Raw genomic sequence first — 5,880 nt, 5'->3', positions numbered from 1 at the left:
CTGCAAATACATTTTTATTCTTTGGAATGATACAATTGACCCTCTGACCATTGATGCAGAGAAGAGAATGTTAATCACCATTTAAGTTGTTTTTAATGTTGTCTTGCCATAGATCTAACGTTGGTGAAAGTAGGCCTACATTATATGATGGAGAAAACAATTATCAGACCTTATGCTTCATTAAATGTGCCTTTTTGTAGAATAGGCCTATTTGATTGTATTTTTATGTCAATAAGTAAAACAGGGCTGTCCATGCATATGCCGTGCATATGCTGGTAATAATATATAGCCACTCTGTTTCAAATGTCTGAGGAATGTGTGACACACAGCTGGTAATTAGCTAACTTGTGTGAAAACACCAACCAAATATTTCCTTTGAGGTCAGGGGTTGTTCGTGTGTGTGCGTGCGTGCGTGAAATCCAGAACAAAAATGACACAAAGCTATTGATTGTTCTTAACATCTTTATTTACCAAGTCAATGTAACAGCCTGTGTAATCCATTTGATCATCTAAACAAAGTTCTGTAGAGAGAGCTGTCATTCACATGACTTCCAAACATCATTCAAAATAGGTAAACTAAGAGGAAATGTAGGATATTCACATTACTAATGTATTATGTTATACCATGCAAAGAAGTAGGCGAATTAGACAAATCCACTTATTTGATTTAATATGTAACATACAAGATTATATTGTTAGACATTGGAACTAGCAAACCAAGGGCTATGTTCAATCTGTTTCGCTGGAGCATTGCAGATAGCATGCTAAACACGTAAAGGCCATTTCCTATTGAGCCGACATCTGCAGCGTTTACAATGAATGCAGTCTCTGCTAATACAGGAACATTGCCTTAAATTCCAACCACGCTGTAATGCTGAATTTCTGTGATACAGATTTAATAGAGACCCAAGTCTCTATTCAAGCAGGAAATCCACCACATCAGACCAGAACTACAGTCTCTAGAAAACATCACTGAAATGCATATACACTATATTTGACATTTTAAAATATATATGTCACGATGGTACACAGTAGAATAAGATTTTCCTGGGTAACCCATTGGGAAATAAACATAGGTACGCCTCTGAACAGTAATCTCATGTTATTTAAACATTGTATTTTGCCTTTAGTAAAAACAATTACCACAAATTCATAAAGTCCTCATTGTATAGAATCCCTGTCAGTAGTCTGAATAAGCCTAGTGTGAATAGTGTGTATAGTTAATATACACACTGAATTTCTCCATTACATCAGAGTAAACTCTTGATTATAATAATTATTAACGGAGTTAGCTGCCTCTATTTACACAATGAACCCCAGAGATAAAAGCCCAATCTGAAAGGTGTTAGCTAGCTGGCACTGAGTTATTTGAGAATGAGCTGCAGAAGGCAGCCGTGTGAACAGAACACAAGAGGGAGGCTGTACTCCCCTGCGTAAGCTGATCTGTGCAGTGGGCTGCAGACAGGCTTGGAGAAAGTATGTCAGCAATGCATAGAGGCAGATTAGCAGGTTTAGGACTGGGAGGGAACCACACTGAACAATACTACACACACTGTCAGAGCTACAGCCTGCCAGCAACAAAACAACCAAATGGTTTTTTCCTTTTCAAAGACTTACAGTGATAAACAAACTAATTAATAACAAATGAATACGGTAAAATGGTGAATGATGAACCAATAATATATTCACCCTGGGTGAATAAATCTGTTGCAACAATAGGTTGGAGTTTCCAGTGACCCGATCAGCTCGTGTGACTTGTAGAAGACCAGGAAGGTGTTACACCAGTCCTGATCCATAGCATTCCCCTGATTTCATTTTTTTTTAACAATCTGGTAGAAAAATAAAATACCATCAATGCAACTTAACATCACAGTACTACATATTGTTTATTTCAGACTGAAAGCTGAACAACAAGCTTAAGACTTCAGGTATTTAAAATGGCTTACTCTTAGGGTCATCAGAGAAATCCTTTGTCAGAGAAATCCTCCTTCTCACATCAATCTCAACTTGAAAACAACTCGAGTAGCATCCAACTAGGCCTAGGTGGGGAGAATCCTATTTCATTTCATTTCCACTTTTTAGACGACTATGCAGAGACTGACACATTAGTCTATCCTTCTCTCATCTTCACATTGATAGTAAAATGAACTGCACTGTTGTTTTGAATGATCTTCATGGATCAGGGGAAGTCTATCCAGGTAGAGGGGGGTGCAGACTGAGAGTGCAGGACATTCAGCTGGTGATCTGCAAAAGGAAAATAATGATTAGAGAATACATTGAGGAACATAGCACACACAGCATCTAACACTATCAACCTGTTCAGTGGCAACATAAAAATACTGGAGAAAGAAACTGTACTCCTGAGTTAATTATAAACTAACCTCAAGAATCCCTAGATGGCCCAGAGCTTTTCCTGGTCAGATCAGGTGTTCAGGAACTACTCCTGGCCATAATCTCATACCAATGATGTACAGTATATAAACACTAGATGTCTACATTAGTTTTAGCCCACAGTAGTATATTGTATTAGACACCTTGACGCATACTTTTAAATTATACAAAAACATTTTTCTTAAAGCTGGAATCCATAATGGTGAAAATGTCACGTCCATTTGAGATATTACAACAACAAAGAAGCTACTTCAAACAATGACACAGCTTTTCCCCCTCGGACAACATGGAGCATCACTGAACGTCATTGAACATCATTAAACATCATTGAACATCATTGAACATCATTACACATCATTACACATCATTGCACATCATTGCACATCATTGAACATCATTGAACATCATTGAACATCATTACACATCATTACACATCATTGCACATCATTGAACATCATTGCACGCACGATAGAACAGCAGATTATTGTCGTGTCTTTGGCTATGCCGGATTAAGTGATATGACATGCTATTCTATAAAATAATTTCTCCGTAATTAATGTTACCTGATTGAGCAAATCATGTAAATGTAATTAACTAGAGAGTCGGGGCACCACAAAATAATATTTATAGAGCTGTTATCTTCCGAATAAACTCTTAAAGACCTAGTAATAGTTTACATCAATAGCAGTCAATATTAATCGGTCTCAATATTAATCGGTCTCATCATTAATTCAGTCTCATCTGAAAGTTGTAAATTCTTGGTTATCTGCACAAACCCTGGCTAACAAGTTGAATCAGCAATACAAAATTGGGTTTAATTATTTATTTACTAAATACCTAACTAATCACACAGAATTACACATACACATAATTAATCAACTTGATTACAAATGACGTCAAAAAGGAAAATGTCTCTAGCGGGCGGAAAAGATATGACAGCTGGTTACACAAAAGAAAAGGGGCTGGGTTTGAGTGAAAGAGCGGGAAGACTGAGGAACAAAGGGCAAAGCTGTGCTATCGTAAATACAGTATCTTATGCATTCTAAATTACCGCACATTTGTAAAAGGAAAATGCAATAAATATTTACTCTGAGCTGCGCTTCGGTAGGTTGGTGGTAGATGGAAGGCCGTGTTGCCAAACCGAGTCCTTTGTCCTTTGAAGAATGTCTCTGGTGGTCAATTGGATAGTTGTAGTAACGTCGTTGTGTGATAGACGGGATACTCTGTCTGTTCCTTCCTAACCCTCGTTTGCATCTGCATTTGCTAACTCAGCAGCTAGCAGGTATCACTTCTGTAGTGAATAAGAGTTCAAAGTTCAGACCATTCGCAACCAAAGCTCACGCTGATGTTGGCTTCATTCTGTAGTCATTATCTGAACCATTCTGACATCGGACGGTCGTCCTCACATCCTCGGAACAGGAGGTTACATTGTCATCAAGGCTTTATATAGGAAGGGAGAGGAGGGCGTGTTAGAAAAGTTTTATAGCCCATGTCCCTTCACAGGGGCGGACCACTGACTGAGCAGAGCCCTACCTTATGAAAACCCAAATCTCATATTTTAGAAGCTAAAATCACATTTCATCCCATCACAAATAATTTCATATTCAAACATTTAAATTGAACAACAATTCCATGTGAATCCGATAACTCTGATGTGTAGACTTTCCACTGTAGAGTTTGTCATCTTATCATTGATGAGAATGTCTCAGATGACAACCGAACTGACATCATATTCATTTAGTACCACCGAATATGTTCAATTGGTCGGATTACCAGAATATTATTCATTTCCCCCCACCTTCTGATGTTCGCAGAATCTCTATGTTAACCAAGGGTTTGCAAATGCAACATCAGTAGGGTAGAGAGAGGAAAAAAGGGGGGGAAGATGTATTTATGAACCTAACCCCAGGCAAACGTCATGACAGTATGTACGAAACATTTTTTTTACCACAATGCTGGATGCTCCTCTCCTCTGTTTAATCAACAAAACAAAAACAATAACAAATGTGCTGGGGCGAACAGTGGCGCTGTTTCCCATTATGCAGATTTCAGCTTTATTGGTTAGAGTGCTAAAGTTACTGTCATCATTACAAGAGAGAAATACTTAAATGCATGTAATTTTGTGCTTGAAAAATTTGTTTCAAATACTGTAGAAGTCCATTAATGGAGGAACTGCTCCTACTGAGGAGTACCAATATGGAAGATGGTGGCTTCAGAGCCTCTCATTGGCCAACACATTGCATTAGCAATCTAGTGTTTGTATAGCAACATAATTGGGCAAGTTTGTTTTGCATGACCCAGTGCCCTTGGTTGGTGTATATTGTATTTAAGGACCAATGGAACGGTCTAAAATGTGCACATACACTATTTATATACAAACGTATGTGGACACCCCTTCAAATGAGTGGATTTGGCTATTTCAGCCATATCCATTGCTGACAGGTCTATCAAATCGAACACACAACCATGCAATCTCCATAGAAAACATTGGCAGTAGAATGACCTTACTGAAGACCTCAATGACTTTCAACATGGCACCATCATAGGATGCCACCTTTCCAACAAGTCAGTTCGTCAAATTTCTGCCCTGCTAGAGCTGCTGTTATTGTGAAGTGGAAACATCTAGGAGCAACAACGGCTCAGTCGCGAAGTGGTAGGCCACATAAGCTCACAGAACGGGACCGCCGAGTGCTGAAGGGAGTAACGTGTAAAAAATGGTCTGTCCTCGGTTGCAACACTCACTACCGACTTCCAAACTACCTCTGGAAGCAATGTCAAAACAAAAACTGTTTGTCGGTAGCTTCATGAAATGGGTTTCCATGGGCGAGCAGCCGCACACAAACGTAAGGTCACCATGCGCAATGCCATGGAGATGCGTAAAGCTTGCCACCATTGGTCTCTGGAGGAGAGGAAATGCCTTCTCTGGAGTGATGAGTCACGCTTCACCATCTGGCAGTCCGATAGACGAAACTGGGTTGGCCTACATCTCCCAATGCATAGTGCCAACTGTAAAGCTTGGTGGAGGAGGAATAATAGTATGGGGCTGTTTTTCATGGTTCGGGCCAGGCCCCTTACTTCCAGTGAAGGGAAATCTTAAAGCTACAGCATACAATGACATTCTAGATGATTTTGTGATTCCAACTTTATGGAAACAGTTTGGGGAAGTCCCTGTTTCAGCATGACAATGCCCCCGTGCTCAAAGTGAGGACCATGCAGAAATGGTTTGTTGAGATCGTTGTGGAAGAACTTGACTGGCCAAATCAACCCTATCGAACACCTTTGGGATGAATTGGAACGCCGACTGCGAGCCAGGCCTAATTTCCCAAATGGAAGCAAGTCCCCGCAGCATTGTTCCAACATCGAGTAGAAAGCCTTCCCATATATTAATACCCATTATTTTGGAATGAGATGTTCGACGAGCAGATGTCCACATACTTTTGGTCATGTAGTGTACACTCCTCCATGACCTTTGACCCTGATTGGGCTACA

At 39.7% G+C, this 5,880-nt stretch overlaps 1 protein-coding gene across 4 annotated transcripts in view; it reads right to left on the bottom strand.

The window, feature by feature from the left end:
- Positions 1–448: 448 nt before the first annotated feature.
- Positions 449–5,880, bottom strand: part of micu3b (mitochondrial calcium uptake 3b) — a 41,919-nt gene continuing 36,487 nt past the window's right edge. For all 4 annotated transcript variants that reach the window (XM_036969588.2, XM_036969585.2, XM_036969587.2 and 1 more), the window contains one exon: positions 449–2,244. The gene's annotated coding sequence lies outside the window, so the exon portion shown is untranslated. The remainder of the gene's footprint in view (positions 2,245–5,880) is intronic.

This window comes from Oncorhynchus mykiss, chromosome 25 (genome assembly GCF_057628025.1).
Source record: "Oncorhynchus mykiss isolate SJ-2025 chromosome 25, ASM5762802v1, whole genome shotgun sequence".
Lineage (NCBI taxonomy): Eukaryota > Metazoa > Chordata > Actinopteri > Salmoniformes > Salmonidae > Oncorhynchus > Oncorhynchus mykiss.
This window is presented reverse-complemented; position numbering and strand designations above follow the sequence as displayed.